Source organism: Ursus americanus, chromosome 14 (assembly GCF_024610735.1).
Source record: "Ursus americanus isolate L20-20 chromosome 14, mUrsAme1.1.p, whole genome shotgun sequence".
Lineage (NCBI taxonomy): Eukaryota > Metazoa > Chordata > Mammalia > Carnivora > Ursidae > Ursus > Ursus americanus.
The window spans coordinates 61,714,631-61,733,563 of NC_142140.1; the positions used below are offsets into that span (position 1 = coordinate 61,714,631).

General features: G+C 42.1%; 1 protein-coding gene across 3 annotated transcripts in view; it reads right to left on the minus strand.

Moving 5' to 3' along the window:
• The window catches only part of RABEP1 (rabaptin, RAB GTPase binding effector protein 1), a 92,803-nt gene that overhangs the window by 66,860 nt on the left and 7,010 nt on the right, over positions 1-18,933 (minus strand). The window lies entirely within an intron of this gene.

The window sequence follows — 18,933 nt, forward strand, 5'->3', positions numbered from 1 at the left end:
AGTCAAGATATACGGTAAGTTCAGGCATCATTATGTGCACTTGACCAGGTAATCTTTAAATCATCTTAATTTCCAGTTACATTTAGTCCAATCGCCGTACCCGTCAAACGCTGGTGTTCAACAGTGGATTCAAGTATGCGTGGATAGAGATGGACTGTACTCAGTCTGTACTACTTCCCAAGTGTTTCCAGCACCGCAGAACAAGCCAGATGAAAAGGCACGACGGCCAATGGACTGATCAGCAGATCTATTTTCTAACTCTGGATATTTAAATAGTTTAGTTGCCACTTACAAGACAAAGAAGGCTACTCAAAACTCAGTATCAGACTCACTTAACAAAATGGCGAAAAGAATTCCGTTTTCTGCCTAGAATTCTAGTGGCATTCATAAGTAGAACTATGTCCTACCACTTCAGGACTGGGATTCGGACTTTTAAAAATTCAGTATTGGGGCGCCTGAGTGGCTCAGTCGTTAAGCATCTGCCTTCGGCTCAGGTCATGATCCCAGGGTCCTGGGATCGAGCCCCGCATTGGGCTCCCTGTTCCGCTGGGAGCCTGCTTCTTCTTCTCCCACTCCCCCTGCTTGTGTTCCCTCTCTCGCTGGCTGTCTCCCTCTCTGTCAAATAAATAAATAAAATCTTTAAAAAAAACTTCAGTATCAATGAAGTTAAATTCAATCCTTATTTTGGGCTTGAATTTACCAAGTGTTGGTAAGGCTGCTGGTGGGAATGCAGAACAGTGCAATCACTTTGGAAAAGTTTGGCTGGGTCTTATAAATGCACACTTACCATACAATCCATATCCCACAATCCCACAAATAAAAACATATATCCACACAAAGATTTGTATACAAATGCTCGCAGCAGCTTTACTCACAAAAGTCAAAAGTTGAAAACAAGCCAAATACCCCCTAAAGATGGACAAATAATGATGTACCCATACAATGAAATGCTCATTCAGCAACTAAAAGGACTGACTCCTAACACACACGACAGGGATAAAAATCTCAAGAACATCATGCCCAGTGAAAGAAACCAAACACAAAAAGAAGGATCGCACTTATATGAAATTCTAGAGTAGGCCAAATTATAGTGACAGAAAGGGGATGAGTGCTTCCCCAGAAGCAGGGGTAGGGGTTAAACCGTAGGGGCACAATCCAATTTGGGGGAGTAAAATGTCCTAGAACATGATTATGGTGATGGTTACAGAACTGCCTGTGTTTGTGAAAAACTCCCGGATCTACAGAGTTAAAAGTTATTAACTTTCATCGTATGTGAACTATTTTAAAAACTTGATTGAGGTAGGAGTTAAAAATCACAAGAATAGGGGCGCCTGGGTGGCACAGAGGTTAAGCGTCTGCCTTCGGCTCAGGGCGTGATCCCAGCGTTCTGGGTTCGAGCCCCACATCAGGCTCCTCTGCTATGAGCCTGCTTCTTCCTCTCCCACTCCCCCTGCTTGTGTTCCCTCTCTCGCTGGCTGTCTCTATCTCTGTCAAATAAATAAATAAAATCTTTAAAAAAAAAAATCACAAGAATAAATCAGTGCTTGGAACAGAAGTGATTTCCTTGTCAGGCCGATGTTATTATCCTTGCAGCACTCCTCTGAAACTATCTCTCTGAATATTTAAATATTGTTCCTTACTAGAAACAGTGAAAACAGACCTCCTATATCCTGCTCATTGCTAACCTTTCCAACACCTACGACTGTGACGGGCCCACAGAAGGTGTTCACTAAGCATTTCCTAGAAAAACACGTGAACAAAGAAGTGAGCTACAGTGGCTAACCCCATCTGTGCAGAGGAACATTAGTCAAGACCTGAAAAGACAGCAAGGACCTAGAGAAGCAAAGAAGTGTACTTCACTGGGAATTATCAAGGACAAAGGCAGCAAGGCAGTAAGCATACGTATGCAGGAGCGAGTGAGAGAGCAAACGTCTCGGGTTTGCAGAAAACTGTTACTTTCCCCACATAGCACAGGAGTTCCCTGGAGCTCCTTCTGGGCTTGTGCTTCCCACCTGGGCAGCCACCAGCCTCATGAGGCGACTGCACGCCTGAAAATGTCTAAACTAAGTACGTTAAGTATGAAACAAATACGGAATTCTGAAACCTTTGTACAAAAATATCTAAAATACCTTAATTTTTATAGTGATCACATGTAAAAATTATCTGGAATATACTGTGGTAAATAAAATACATTATTAAAATTAATTTCCATGGAAAGCTGTACACCAATGTTCACAGCATTATTCATAACAGCCAAACAAGGAAGCCCAATGTTCATCGACTGATGAATGCATCAACAAAATGTGGTATTCATACAACAGAATATTGTTTGTCCATTAAAGGAACACAGTACAGGGGTGCCTGCCTGGCTCAGTCAGAGGAACGTGCAACTCCTGATTTCAGGGTCATGAGTTCAAGCCCCAAGATGGGTATAGAGCTTAATTTAAAAAATTAAACCTAAAAAAAAAAAAAAAGAAGTACTGATACATGCTATAAGATGGATGGCCCTTTTAAACATTATACTAACTAAAAGATACCAGACACCAAAAGCTACATACAATATGATTCTATGTATTAATAACTAAGATAAGAAGATCCAGAGAGACTAAGAGTAGGAAAGTGGGTACCAGGGAGAGTGGGGAGCAGTGGGGAGTGACTGCAGATGGTGTGGGGATTCTTTTTAGGGTGAGAAAATTGTTCTAGAAATCAGTGGTGATGGGTGCATGGCTCTGTGGAAATTCTCAAAACCAGAGAACTGTCCACTTTAAAATGGATGAACTTGATGGCATGTGACCTTCCGGAATCTCAATATAACTGTTGTTTTAAAAAGTTAATGTCACCTGTTTTTCCATTTGGAGTTCTTGTTTTGGTTTTTTACTCTTTTAACGTGGCTACTAGAAAAAGTTCCGTTACACTCTTTGGCTCATGTGACATCCCTATCAGCCAGCCCTGTTCTGGAGGGCTTGCCAGCACCCTGGCTATTCCGAGAGCTCGTCTTGACCCCTAATTCTCCTACCCTCACTAGTTCTCCCAATTTGCCAGCCTGCTTCAATTATCCCCATCCTCCGCAGCCGACTTAGACCCTGAGGTCAGTCATCTTAAAACCCCAGGTTCCCTTCCTCCCCGTGCTTTCACAGGCATACATGCTGCCCGAACGTGGCACGCAGACTTTAACTGCCCTAAGGAGCTAAGAAGTCTGTGCCAGAACATAAAATTCACTAAGACACTGAGCACCTCGCTCAGTTCCGCGGGCATTCTATGATGACGGATGCAGCGCACGAGCTCATGAGCTCACGAACTCACGCTCGGTGCGAGCGCTCTACCCCCTGCAGACCACGGCTGTAGCGGACAACCACCGCATCAATGGCTGCCCACCAACTTTTCAATGGTCTTTCCACATTTATTATTTTTTTGAAGATTTTGTTTATTTATTTATTTTTCAGAGAGAGAGAGAGAGAGAGAGAATGCGCACAAGCAGGGGGAGCTGCAGGCAGAGGGAGAAGCAGGCTCCCCACTGAGCAGAGCCTGACGTGGGACTCGACTCCAGGACCCTGGGATCATGACCTGAGCTGAAGGCAGATGCTTCACGGACTGAACCACCCAGGCATCCCCATAAACTTTATTTTTTTAAATGCCATTGGTTAAACTTTGAATGGTTTTCTCATTCAAAAACATGAACACCTTTAGTAAAGCTGTAACTAGTGGTCTGGCAAGTCTGACCACCTCCACATACTATCACCACCATGTCCTCCTACCAAAGTCTGCAGGGTTCAAAGGAATGAAAAACTCACGTAATTCAAGGCTTAGCTCAGAGGTAGACTTCTCTTCCCATCCAACTTAATACAATACTTTGTAAGATCCAATTTTATCTCCTAATAACCCTTAGTGTTCTTGGCGTCAAAAAACAAAGGATATGGACAAAGCAGAATTTAGGCAGGAACGCAGAGAGTATGCTGAAAAGCCTTGTAGGCGAGAAACAGACCCCACTGACAGCAAGGAAGGCTGGGTCACAGAGAAACAAAGAACAATGACTAGAACTGAGCAGAAATTTTGTACGTTTAGTATAAAAGCAAACAAATCTAATTTTAAAATTCAGCAGCACTGGAAAAGTCACCAGCTTACAGCTCAGTCCTAAAACTGATGTTCATAGTAATAAATCATTGATAGAAGATTTAATGATGGGGGCTCCTGGGTGGCTCAGTCAGTTAAGTGTCCAACTCTTGATTTCAGCTCAGGTCTTGATCTCAAGGTCATAAGTCCAGGCCCCACACTGGGCTCCATGCTGGGCACGGAGCCTACTTTAAAAAAAAAAAGAAAAGAAAAGAAAAAGATTTAATGATGTCCAGCGCATTTTGTTGAAGGAAACAGGGTAAGTGTAACTTATTTTGGAAAAGCTGCTAAGAAAAATACATGCTATGCTCTGAGCACCCAAAATGTGGCCTCTATATACTGTTTCCCACTAAAAGGAACCAGAGCTCCTTGGAAAAAATGACTAATTCCAGGCGTGTACAGGAAGATTACAAGACAAAGCTGAAACATCGTGGCATCTATTGGGATTGTATCAAAGGATTTAGGAGTCTTAGAGAATACAGTGGCCAAAAGAGATCATTTGAACATCAAAGTACCCCTCCCCCTCAAGATATATTCATTTCCTAATCCTCAGAACCTATAAATATTAAACTTCTATGTCAAAAGACATGATTAAGGACCTTAGGAGTTTATCCCGGATTATCCAGTGGGCCCTAAACGCAATCCATATGTACCTTTTTAAGAAACACGAGTTGTGCTACAGACACACAGAGGACTGCAACGTGACCGCAAAGGTGGAGGTCAGGGTGGGGTAACCTGGGAACGCCAGCAGCCCCCAGACGCTGGAAGGGGCAAGAACTGCTGCTCCCCTAGGAGCATGGCCCTGCCAACAACTGACAGCTCAGCCCAGTGATACGGACTCGGGACTTCTGGCCACCCCAGCTGCGAGATGGTAAATTTCTGTTGTTTTAAGCCATCCAGTTTGTGGTAGTTCGTTGAAGCAGCCACAGTAAACTAATACGATCAATAAAAATAACAACAATGGGGGCGCCTGGGGGGGGCTCAGTCGTTAAGCGTCTGCCTTCGGCTCAGGTCATGATCCCAGAGTCCTGGGATCGAGCCCCGCATCGGGCTCCCTGCTCAGCGGGGAGCCTGCTTCTCCCTCTCCCACTCCCCCTGCTTGTGTTCCCTCTCTCGCTGTCTCTGTCAAATAAAGAAATAAAATCTTTAAAAAAAAAGAACAATGAAGCAAAACACAAATATACATTATTTAAATCCACATATTCTTGATATATAAAGGAAAAAAAAAAAACCTGATTGGTCACCTTTGAAGGATTCTAGGCAACCAAGTCATTACTTTGAAAACCTACCAGGGAAAAGTATCACTCCTTTATTCTCCATTTCCTACACAAACTCTCCCTTACGGTAGCAGAATTTACAAGGAGCATTCTTCCTTACAGAAGTACTCCAGCTAGTAATTACCATCGAACAAACCCTAATGAATGGAGGCATCTAGGAAATGGTCATCAATGGTCCTCACACCTCGAAAAGAGCCAACCAGACATTTTGTGCCCCCTGAGGGAGGTACACGCTACCACTATGGGATGGTCTTTAAAAAGCAAAAGAAAACCACCACACACACATACATACACACACACACACACACACACACCACACCAAAAACCAAATAACATACAAAAAAAACCCTAGATCTGAGTATGACTTTAAATCCAACTTCCAATTTAGAGGAAACACAAGACAGAAGAATATGGAGAACACCAGAATATGGATGCAATTAGGAAGTTATTGGGGCGAACGTGCCTCAAGATGGTCTTCGACAAATAAATTACAAGGGGGGGAAAAGAGACAAGATAGATCAACCAATTTTAATGGCCCTTATTTTGGATCCTGATTTGAACAAACTCAATTTTTTAAACTGAGACAACTGACGAAATGTCCACCCTGACTGGATATTTTGTGTCGTGATAAAGAATGACTGTTAACTGTGTTTAGTTGTGATAATAGTATTGTGGCTATGTTTACATAGCCACTGAAATGTTTCCAAATGAAATCATAGATGTCTGAGATTTGCTATTTAAAAATCCAGGAGAGCAAGTAGGAGAGGGTTATAGACAAACAAGACCGGCTACACACTGACAGTCATGACACATGGAGGGAGGGTGGTGGGTCTACCTACTAAACTTTTTATTTTTTAAGTGTTTAAAATGTTCCACATAAAGGACTCTAAGTTTGTTTTTTTTTTAAGTCTCTCCTCTTCTTTGTTGGAAGGCTTACCTCTAAATTAGCTGAAAAATAATATGCCCATAAAACATCATTCCAGAGTGCCTGGGTGGCTCATTTGGTTAAGCACCCAACTCTTGATTTCGGCTGAGGTCATGATCTCAGGGTCAGGAGACTGAGCCCTGCGTGGCTCCGCACTCGGTGGGGAGTCTGCTTAAGATGCTCCCTCTCCCTCTGCCCCTCCCAGCCCTCGTGCTCCTTCTCCCTCATTCCTCCACCAGTCCAGATAATGGGGCATTATACATATTCACACATATAATTCACAACGGAGAACTACTGAATAAAAAATTTGTTTCTGATCACTACAAATTCCTTTCATATAAAACGGTCACTGGTTTAGAATATTCTTTTTTAAATCTGACGGCGGGGAGGGGGGGGATCGCGCACAGAGGGGAGAGGAACAGAGGGAGACAGAGAAGCAGGCTCCCCACCAAGCAGGGTGCCTGATGTGGGGCTCGATCCCAGGACCCTGAGATCATGACCCGAACCGAAGGCAGACATTCAATCAACTGAGCCACCAAGGCGCCCCAGTTTAGAATATTCTTAAGATTTATCATTTATAGGGGAAAAGTCAAACCTCTCTTAGAATCATGTTTTATTATACTGTAAATTCAAATTCCCTATGTACACAGTGTCCTTCACTATAACACAGAAAATCTAAAAGATGTCATTTCCTGTCTCCCTACCCGTGTGTTGTAAAAAGGCTACCTACAGCTACAGAACTGACATTAGGAGTTATTTATCAGAAAAAAAATTCTTCATAAATATATAATAAAAACACAAGGGTTTATAGTTTATTTATAAGGAAAGTTGAATGCATTATTTATGAGCTTTTCAGAAACATCAAGGGCATACGTAAGAGGGATCTAAATTTTGATAAATAGCTATCCTGCCTACAAGATAATTAATTATATGTCCCTGGAAGGGGACACGAGAAACCAACAGGTAAAACATTTCAAGGAGAGAGCACTGATGTTAATATTAGCGGGGGGTCCGAATATTGACCTGCTAAGACCTAGACAGATCTCCCTGTGACTGCGCGTAATTAACGGGGAGAGTAATACAATAGACTCATGCGTCACCTACGTGGGAATTACAAACAGGTGTAATACCACCTCCTAGGGGTGCTCTGTCAGTCACACTGTTTACTTACATGCTGAAGCTCATTACTTAATTATAATTTTCCTTTACGCTAAGGGCTTTATGCTGTTACGTTGTTTTTTTTTTTAATCGTGTGTATAATTTTGTATCGGAATGGTACAGAGGCATTCTAAAGCATTCTGTTAGAAACCAGTGGTTCTCGGCTGGAGGTGACTTTGCTCCCCAGAGGACATCTGGCAACGTGGGAAACGTTTCCGGTTGTCATGACCTGAGGGGAGGGGTACTGACACCCACTGGGTGGAGGCCAGAGATGCTGCTCGACATCCTACAATATCCACGACAATGAATTATCTGGCCCGAGAGCCCAACGGTGACGTAGGTGAGAGATCTGCTACGAATTCACAGGGCTCAGACCTTTGGAGCCAGAGTGACCGTGCAGATGACAGGTAAATAGTCCCTCCTACCCTAAAGTTCTGAGGTTCATCCAGTCCAAATCTACAGCGAGTCCCTACAGTTCCGCCACATTCTCTCCCACGCTCACTTAGCATCTGCACAGGGGCTTCTCAACACTCACAATCTCACAAGAAAATGAAGTCAGGGATGCCTGGGTGGCTCCGTCGGTTCAACGTCTGCCTTTGGCTCAGGTCATGATCTCAGGGTCCTGGGATCAAGCCCCACATCCCCGGTCATGATCCCAGTCCTGGGATGGAGCCCAGCATTGACCTCCCTGCCCCATGGGGAGCCTACTTCTCCGTCTCCTGCTCCCCCTGCTTGTGCTCTGTATCAAATAAATAAATAAAAACTGGGAAAGGAAGAAAAGGAGGGGGGGGAGGGGAGGGGAGGGGAGTTTGATTTAAATACTGGAGAAATCCAGGAAAGACACAGCAATCCTACCAAAACTATGCAAACACCACATATAAAATATTCATGGATGTTTTTCAGAGTCAAAAAAAAATGTTTTTAATGCAGAAAGACAGTGCATAAGGAAGTAATTTGATTTCTTTTTCCAAATTCAAATCATTCAGTAACAGTCAAACAAAAAGGCTTTCACTTTCTTATCACCAAACAAGAAATACTCTGTGACGCGAATAAGAAGAAGTCTTTGTCCACAAGTGTCCTCTGTACAACTATGAAAGAGTAAACGTGGCCCACAGGAATGTGATGTTTCCACCACATCATCACAGTCCAATCAGGTGCCGGCACCACCCCCCCCCAAATCCCGTCAACTCGTTCTCCTTTGATCAGTCTGCCAAACTAATTCATATTTATGGCAACAAGGTTTCACACACACGAAAACATCTAGACTTGCTGGAGTAATGTCTTTGTATGAAAAGCTCTTAATGATCAATAAAAAGACAAACATAAAAAAAAGATATATATCATATATATATATATATATATCATATATATATATATATATAAAAGACCAAAATGGATCATTTGCAAAAGAATTCCAAAAACCAACAGAAATCAAAGAAATGCAAATCTGAACAAGACTCTGCTCACCAAAACTAGCCAACATTTTTGTGGATTTCTTTCTTTCTTTTTTTAGTAGGCTCCACACCCAGCATGGAGCCCAACTCAGGCCTTGAACTCACCACCCAAAGATCAAGACCTGAGCTGATACCAAGAGTCAGATGCTTAACTGACTGAGCCACCAGGTGTCCCTGTGGATTTCTTTTTTATAAAGATACCACTACATAGTGTCGGCAGGCTCATGCACTGCCAGGGGACCACAAAGTACTACAATCCTAAAGGATGGTGTATTAATTAATGTTTTTGATTTTCCATACGTTATGATGCTTTGACATCATGGGGCCCTGCTGGCCAGGAAGGGACTGCCGCCTCCAGGGTCAGCCAGTTCCTAGAGATAATAAACAATTCACTTGTGAATACGCCTGTCGTGTGCAAACCCTCTAAACCCACGTCTGCACCACAACCGCTGCATTCATCTAACTCTTCCACACCAAGCCAGTATCCCCTGCCCTAAAATCACCCCACGGCCAGGCATCACAAAACCAGAGACCCGCAAATCACGCAATCCTAAGCCTGTTCCATCTTGCCTTGTCTGCCCCACCTACTCCGTCCCATAGAAACCACAATAAAGGCTCTAGGCCACGCTTTCCTTTTTGCCTCCTGACCAACCCCGGCATTCTCCCACGTGACCCTGCACGGCATGGCATGTCCCTCCTCTCCTGGACACTCTGAGTACTAAACTCTTCTCTCAAAGGCAGCCGTCTCTGTGTCCGTCACCTCACCGTACCTGATTAACACAAATCCATGGTGTATTTCAAGACAGGTGACTATGTGGTAGTCAACAGCAGAAGTCTTAAAAGTCTGTATATCCTTGGGGCGCCTGGGTGGCACAGCGGTTAAGCGTCTGCCTTCGGCTCAGGGCGTGATCCCGGCGTTCTGGGTTCGAGCCCCACATCAGGCTCCTCCGCTATGAGTCTGCTTCTTCCTCTCCCACTCCCCCTGCTTGTGTTCCCTCTCTCGCTGGCTGTCTCTATCTCTGTTAAATAAATAAATAAAATCTTTAAAAAAAAAAAAAAAGTCTGTATATCCTTTAACCGGGCAATTTCACTGCCAAGAATTTATCCTGAAGAAGTAATCATAGATACGTGTAGATTTAATTACAAGAACATCGACTGTACCATCAATTAAAATTCCAAAACATCAAAAATAAGCCAACGTCTAACAGAAAAATGACCAAAAAATTATGAGAGAGCTTTAGAAGTTTCGAGATGAAACTTCAAAGAGGACCTAACAAATTCTATCAAGTCTGTAGGGATTTGAGAATAAATATTTCCTACATTATTTAACTCCCCTCAGTATAGCAAAAGATAGAATGCTTCCCAATTTATTTTACCAGGCTAGTATAATCAAAGTATCAAAACCCAAGGGAGTTTCAAAATGGAAATAAAGGCAACCACACTTAGGAACAGAACTGCAAACATAGTAAGTCGAATCCAGCTACATACTAGAACAGGACATACAACCAACTTGAGTGTATCCCAAGTATACAAAAATCTGTCCAACATTAAGAAACACATGAATCAATTTTGTTAAGGACCTGAAACAGTCTCAGTGAACACAACAAAAAGAAAAAAAGTAAAGCAATTAAAGAGGAAATCACTATGGGAAACAAAGATTGCCTAATATAAGGACTATCCACGTGCCTAAAGGAAAGAATGCAACAAATGGAACAAAGAAAATACTAAAAGATTTTTTTTTTAAAAGATTTTGTTTATTTGACAGAGAGAGAGACAGCCAGCGAGAGAGGGAACACAAGCAGGGGGAGTGGGAGAGGAAGAAGCAGGCTCCCAGCGGAGGAGCCTGATGTGGGGCTCGATCCCACAACGCCGGGATCACGCCCAGAGCCGAAGGCAGACGCTTAACAACTGAGCCACCCAGGCGCCCCAATACTAAAAGATTTAAAGGAATAAATATTCCCAAAAGGTAATCAGAACTGCATCTGCAAGAAAAAAAGTAATTATGATGTGAGCAAACAGGCTCACGTGGGAGGCAAGTGGAGAAGAGAAGAGCGCAGGCCCTTGGCCACCCCCGAGCAGTGAAACCAGCCCCTGGCCTGCTGTACTCCCGACCTGGTTACACAGAGAAACACTGAATCCTTTACCTGCGGAAGCCACTGGGGACTGGGCTTCCAACTGCTCTGAGACAATACATAAGAATACATCAGTATGTAAATGTATCAGACGTACCAAAATTTAAATGTACCCAACTTCTGAAACAACGAACAGAGACTTACTGAGGGAAGCATCTCTAGAGAGCTGTGCGTCCAGATGTTTGCTACTGTGCTCTCTGTACTGGGGAAAAATTAAAACTTAAACATTCACGGACAGAATTAAACATAGTATGGAATGCATACAGTGTAATACTCTGCGGTCATTACAAGTAACACTATTTAACATTACATCGTGAACATCTCTTCATGTAAGTGGGAAGAGCATCCTATAAAAGTACAATTTTTTATCAAATTTTAAAGAGTTTTTTTCATATATTTTAATACACCTATGCAAATTCTGGAATGGAAATTATCTTTAGGCGATCACAGTTCTATTCTTAATGCGTTTCTGCATTTTCTCAATAATTTGCAATAAGCAGTATAAATTTTACCAAAATTCTAAATTATTTGCAGAAAGAAAATGAATGACTTAAATACAAGATGTGAAAGACCTAACTTGACAAACAGCTCATACAGAAAGAACTTAAAAATTCAAATAATAGTGAAAAAAAATTGGTCAACCATTTAGGCAGAAAACACCAAACACAGTATAGGTGGCTATCTAACTGATACAGAAATAGAGCAGGTCTTTGAAAGTATCAAAGCATTATCAAGTTTGTTCAAATGCAATCTTAGACTGATGGATACCATAAACTACCAAACAGTTAAAATAAGACAAAGGTTTGCCTATGCTATTGGCAAGAAAATTTTCAGTCTATACTTAATGCTAGCAAGGGCGAGATGACACTAATGGCAGAAATATAAACTAGAACTGGATTTCTGGAAAGTAGTCTGGCAATGCACACATCAAAAACTCACGCTGCTTGATCCAGAACTCTCCAGGAAATAATCCAAGCTCAACGGCCGAGGATGCTTCCTATGGAATTCCTTATTAATAGCAAGATCTCACAAATAATCAAATAGGCAAGAGTAATAGGAAAATAATTAAGTTATGATACATTAATATGGTAAATTAGACTTTTAAAACCAGTGTGTTTTTGAAAGATAACCTACATCACAAGGAAATCCCACATCATAAAACAGCAGAATAAAAAAAACACATGTGTGGGGCACCTGGGTGGCACAGTGGTTAAGCGTCTGCCTTCGGCTCAGGGCGTGATCCCGGTGTTATGGGATCGAGCCCCACATCAGGCTCCTCCTCTATGAGCCTGCTTCTTCTTCTCCCACTCCCCCTGCTTGTGTTCCCTCTCTCGCTGGCTGTCTCTATCTCTGTCAAAAAAAAAAAAAAACAAAACCACATGTGCGAGATGATCAACAGTTTAAACATTTCTCTATATAAGGAATCCTTTAAGATTTCATTTATTTACTTGAGAGAGAAAGAGAGCACACAAGCAGGAAGGGGCAGAGGGAGAGAATCCCAAGTAGACTCCCTGCTCAGCACAGAGCCCTTCGTGGGGCTTGATCCCAGGACCCTGAGATCTTGACCTGAACTGAAATCAAGACTCGATGCCCAACAGACCAAGCCACCCAGGTGCCTCAACAGTTTAAACATTTTTTATTTGTAGACATAAAACATGACCAGAAATAGACTAGAATGACAATCCTCTGAAGCATGGAATTATGGGCGAATCCAGCTTTCTTTACATGTTCTTTGTGCTTTATGATCAAAAAAGAAACTTGGGGTTTTGTTATAATTTTGCCCCTTTTTTAATGAGCTAAGAGTTTACTTAACTAACAATGACCTGAGAGACAGTGGGTGGAATGAACCTGAATCCTGGGCAAGTTACTGAAGTTTTATTTCCTCAATTGTGAAATATGGATAATACTACCCTTTAAGAATCTGGAGAAATAAATAATATAGTTAATGCATTTAAAGTGTCATAAGGCACTGTAATTGTAAAGATTTTTTTGTTAGAGATACGTATTCTCCTTAGTTTATGAACTCAGTCAATGAGGTTTTCTCTAAAGGCCTTTTTTTGGGGGGGGCAGGGGGAGAAGAGAGAATGGTGGGCAGACTTAATGTGCTCATTCTAAATTTTATCTGAATTAATAACATCAAAGAATGGCTGGGAGAAAACTCGAGAAAATGAATAGTGGGGGGTTCCTGGTTCTCAGAATATGAAAACGATAGAAAGTATCACTATAGCAATTGTTATTCTGGTATTACACCAGAATAGATAAATTAATAGAACAAAATACAATCCGGAAATGGACTCAAGTATCCCTGGATAGTTAGCATATAATAAATAGTTGCGTTTCAGAATCAATGGAGAGAAATGGATTAATCACTACATGGTACGAGAGCTTCTGGCTAGCCATTTGAAAATAAATTGTAAGAGCTGGATTCCTATCTCAGTCCTTACATCAAAACAAATCCCACTGTGATCAAATATTTAAAAGTTAATACCAGAAGATAACACAAGGAGGTAGAAGTAAATCTAGAAGCCATAAAAAAAAGAAAAAACCTATTAAGTCACATAAAAATTAAAATATGTCCATATGCCAAAACATCTCAAAATTAAAATACAAACTGGGGGGGATTTCAGCTATGCCTGCTACACAAAGGACAAAGAAGTCAACTTCCCCCTATGCAAAGAACTCAATTTGTTAAATCCAGGAGCTATAAGCGCTCTTATGCCCTGATGGTGAGCCTGTAAACTGCCACTTTTGAAAGAGAATTTGGCATTTGCCATTAATTTTTTAAACCTGCACATTCTTTGACTCAGTTAATTCCAGTTCGAAGAATTTACACCACAAAAAACATTCACAGGAGTGTGCAAAGACAGGCACAAGGATATTCACTGCAGCATTACTGTAATGGCATAAATATTCATCAATGGGGACTTACTTTTTAAAGTTATAGTCCATTCATAATTGTACGAAAATGACCTATTTCAAAACTGATGACATAATTTATATCACAAACAAAGTTAAGAAAAGGAAGCTTGAGAACAGCATATGCAGCGTGATTCCACTTTTAAATCATCAGGGCACAGACTTTTTTAAAAACTGGAAAAAATATATATACCAGGCCTCTAATAGTGTTTACCCTGAGTGATGAGCTTATGAGCTTATATGGACTCTTCCTCTCTTTTTTAGAAATTTACAAACTGTTTTACCATAAGCAGTTATTATTTTCGATGCAACATTTTTTTTTAAAGATTTTATTTATTTATTTGACAGAGACAGAGACAGCCAGCGAGAGAGGGGACACAAGCAAGGGGGAGTGGGAGAGGAAGAAGCAGGCTCCCAGCATAGGAGCCTGATGTGGGGGGCGCCTGGGTGGCACAGCGGTTAAGCGTCTGCCTTCGGCTCAGGGCATGATCCCGGCGTTATGGGATCGAGCCCCACATCAGGCTCCTCCGCTATGAGCCTGCTTCTTCCTCTCCCACTCCCCCTGCTTGTGTTCCCTCTCTCGCTGGCTGTCTCTATCTCTGTCAAATAAATAAATAAAATCTTTAAAAAAAAAAAAAAAAAAGGAGCCTGATGTGGGGCTCGATCCCAGAATGCCGGGATCACGCCCTGAGCCGAAGGCAGACGCTTAACCGCTGTGCCACCCAGGCGCCCCTCGATGCAAACATTTTTAATTAAGAAATTTAAAAACACATGGCATTAAAGAGTAGACAAATCCATCCATGGAACAGAACAGAGCACCCAGAAACAGAACCACACAGAGTCAACTGATGCGTGACAAAGAAGGCAAGGCAGTTCAATGGAGAAAGGATGGTCTTTTCAACAACTGATGGTGCTGGAACAGCTGGACTGCACATGAAAAAAGAAGAATCTAGATGCAGACCTTACACCCTTCACAAAAATTAACTCAAAATGAGTCACAGACTCATGTAATACTCACTCATGTAAAACTCACATAAATGTAAAGTACAAAACACGGGAGAAAATCTAGATGACCTTGGGTATGGCAATGACTTTTTAGATACAACACCAAAGGCATAAGCCATGAAAGAAATAATTGATAAGCTGAACTTCATTAAAATTAAAAACTTCCGGGGGAGCCTGGGTGGCTCAGTCGGTGAAGCACGTGCCTTCGGCTCAGGTCATGGTCCCAGGGTCCTGGGATCGAGTCTCCCATCCGGCTCCTTGCTCAGCGGGGAGCCTGCTTCTCCCTCTCCCTCTGCCCCTCCCCACCGCTACTATCTCTCAAATAAATAACATCTTAAAAAAAAAATTGCTCTGCAAAAGACACTGTCAAGACAATGAGAAGACAAGCCACAGGCTCAGAGAAAATACTTGCAAAAGACACATCTGATAAAGGACTGTTATCCAAAATATATAAGGACCTCTTAAAACTCAACAGTAAAGAAAATGAACTACCTGATTCAAAGATGGGCCAAAATTCTGAAACGACGCTTCACGAAAGATATACAGACAGCAAAGAAGCATACGAAAAGATGCCCCACGCCACGTCATTAGGGAACTGCAAACTAAAACGAGACAGCACGCACACCTACTGGAATGGAGGAAATCCCAGACACAGACACCAAATGCTGGTGAGGAAGCGGAGCCCCGGGAATTCTCATCCCTGCCGGAGGGTGCGGCCGCTTTGACACACTCATAGGATCCAGCAATCACACTCCCTGGCTTTCCCCATCCACACGGAAATCTGCAACACGGCGGCTTTACTCATGATCCGCAAACTTGGAAGCAACCACCATGTCCTTCGGTTGGTGAAGGGAAAATGGTACATCCATACAATGGAATATTCGTCAGTGCTGAAAAGCCACAAAAACGTGGAGGAACTTAAATGCATACTGCTAAGTGAAAAAGCCAATCTGTAGGATTCCAATGACCTGACATTCTGGAAAAGGCGAGAACTATGGAAACAGTGACAAGATCAGTGGTTGCCAAGAATTTGAGGCGGGGGGAGAGTGATGAACAGGTGGGACTCTGAACGCACTGATACTTCTGTATGAAACCACAACAGTCAGTGAGTACATGTCATTGTACATTCATCCAAACTCACAAAACGTACAACACCAAGACTGAACCCTGATGCGAATGGCGGACTTTGAGTGATAATGATGTGCAGGGTGCCGGCTTACTAAGTATAACAAATGTACTGCACGGCTGTGGAAAGCTGACGGGGGGCGGGGGGGGGGGCGGCAGTCTGGTGGGGGAGGGGGCACGGAAACGACTTTCTGTTCAGTTTTGCTGTGGATCTGAAACTCTTCTAAAGGGGCACCTGGCTGGCTCAGTCAATAGAGCATGCGACTCTTGATCTCGGGTTGTAGGTTCAAGCCCCATGTTGGGTGTAGAGAGTACTTGAAAATAAAATCTTAACAACAACAACAAAAGTACTTTTAAAAAAATCAAAAAGTAAAACTTCTCTAAAAATTCTCTAAAAAACAGTCTATTTTTTTTTTAACTGTATCTATATCCCCAGCGCCTGGTAAACACTCAAAAAAAAAAAAAATACACAGCATGGTGCAAGTCATTTTACTATGAACTAATATGACGCAGTGAGTGAACACGTAAACTGAGGGAGTGTTGGCATACCTTAGAAAGAGGGTCGAGGGTCTCGATCAAAAACAACACACAGGTCACACAGACTATGTCTGGAGTATCTTCGCCAGCTCGAGGCTGAGCACGAGCAAACCACAAGGCATCAGGACATCTGGCTACCCTAGCAGAGGAAGCCATGAAGAATGGTGGGGGTGCAGAACCCTGACATGAGGAGCCACCAAGATGGGAGGGCCATCTGAAGGCCTTCTGTGTGGAAGAGAAAATAGCCTCGTTCTGATTTATTCAAAAGGCCAGAACCAAGGTGCATAAGCTATAGGGAACTTATTTGGGCCCAATCAAATCAAGAATTTTTTCTTTCTTTCTTTTTTTTTTTTTTTTTAAAGATTTTTATTTATTTGACAGAGAGAGAGACAGTCAGCAAGAGAGGGAACACAGCAGGGGGAGTGGGAGAGGAAGAAGCAGGCTCCTAGCGGAGGAGCCCGATGCGGGGCTCGATCCCAGGGCTATGGGATCACGCCCTGAGCCGAAGGCAGACGCTTAACGACTGAGCCACCCAGGGGCCCCCAAATCAAGAATTTTCTAATACAGTTACCACAGAAAATGGAAGTGTTCTAGAAAGACTAAATTTCCATCTGTTAGGAATAAATGCATAGCAAATTTCTGCAACAGAGGCAGATCTAAACTGTTAACGTCCCTTCTGTGACCATCTACACAAGCTTACGAGGTTCACAATAAAATGAAAGAAAGCAGTTTCAAACACACTCTGCTCTGGAGGAGATAAGAGAGTCGGGGACATTAGATCTGGATGGGGTGGGAGGCCGCGGCAGTCGTTATTTACAGACAACGAATGAAGCAGGAGCTCCTTTCAACAAATACCTATAGATCCCATGTACTCTATGACGGACATGGTGCCGGGGACAGCACTGCCAGCCAGCCAAAATGCCCTTTCCTCATGAGTCTGTCCGTATTCACCACTAGACTTTATATTCCACAACAAAAGGAGCGTTTCTGTTTTATGTAATATCCGCAACACAATGCCCACCACGCGTCAGACATGAGCAGTAAATATTTAAAAAAACAAAAGTATTAAGGAAAAAGGAATGATATTGAGCAAGTTTTGTGCGTTTGACTAGAATCAAGTTACATCAATTCTATGATTCTGTTCAGGCAACATGATAACGAGGCCTCTAGGCAAAGTTCATTCTACATAAATAGAAGCAGTAACCAGAAGAGAGGACAGCCCCACTCTCCTAAATTCTAGTATTGTTTCTGCTGCAGTGCAAGTCACTTCCATGTCTTTAGTCCTTAATTTCCTGATCTGTAAAATGAGGGAAGACAACTAGTCTTTAGGACTCCTTTCAGTAATACGTCTCTGTATCTACTACTCCCTACAGGTAAAACACATCTAGAGAACATCAGGTCCCACCAGAAGTCATCAGCAACTGACATCTGTCTCAGAGATCAACAAGAGAATGTTTAGGATTGCAAGTGTACCAAAAAGAATAAAATACCTAGGGATAAACTTAATGAAAGAGACAAAAGACCTCCATAAACTATAAAACACTGATGAAAGAAATTGAAGACAAAAATGGAAAGACATTCCACGCTCATGGATTAGAAGAATTAATACTGTTAAAATGTCCATACTACCCAATACAATCTACAGATTCAACACTATCCCTATCAAAATGCCAACAGCATTTTTCACAGAACAAGAATACTACTAAAATTTGTATGGGATCATAAAAGACCCCGAACAGCCAAAGCAATCTTGAGAAAGAAGAACAAAGCTGGAGATATCACAATTCCAAATTTCAAGCTATACTACAGAGCGTAGTAATCAAAACAATATGGTACCGGCATGAAAACAGACACACACATCAATGGAACAGAATGCAGATCCCAGAAATAAACCCATGCTTTTATGATCAATTAATCTATGATAAAAGAGGCAAGAATATACAATGGGAAAAAGACAGTCTCTTCAATAAATGGTGTTGGAAAAACTGGACAGCTACATGCAAAAAATGAAACTGGACCACTTTCTCACACCACACCCAAAAATAAACTCAAAATGGATTAAAGACCTAAATGTGAGGTCTGAAACCATAAAAATCCTAGGAGAATACAAGCAGTAATTTCTCTGACATCAGCCATAGCAACATTTTTCTAGATACGCCTCCTCAGGCAAGGGAAGCAAAAGCAAAAAATATTTGGACTACATCAAAATAAAAAGCTTTTACAGAGCAAAGGAAACATCAACAAAACTAAAAGGCAACCCAGTAAATGGGAGGAGACTTGCAAATAATTTATCC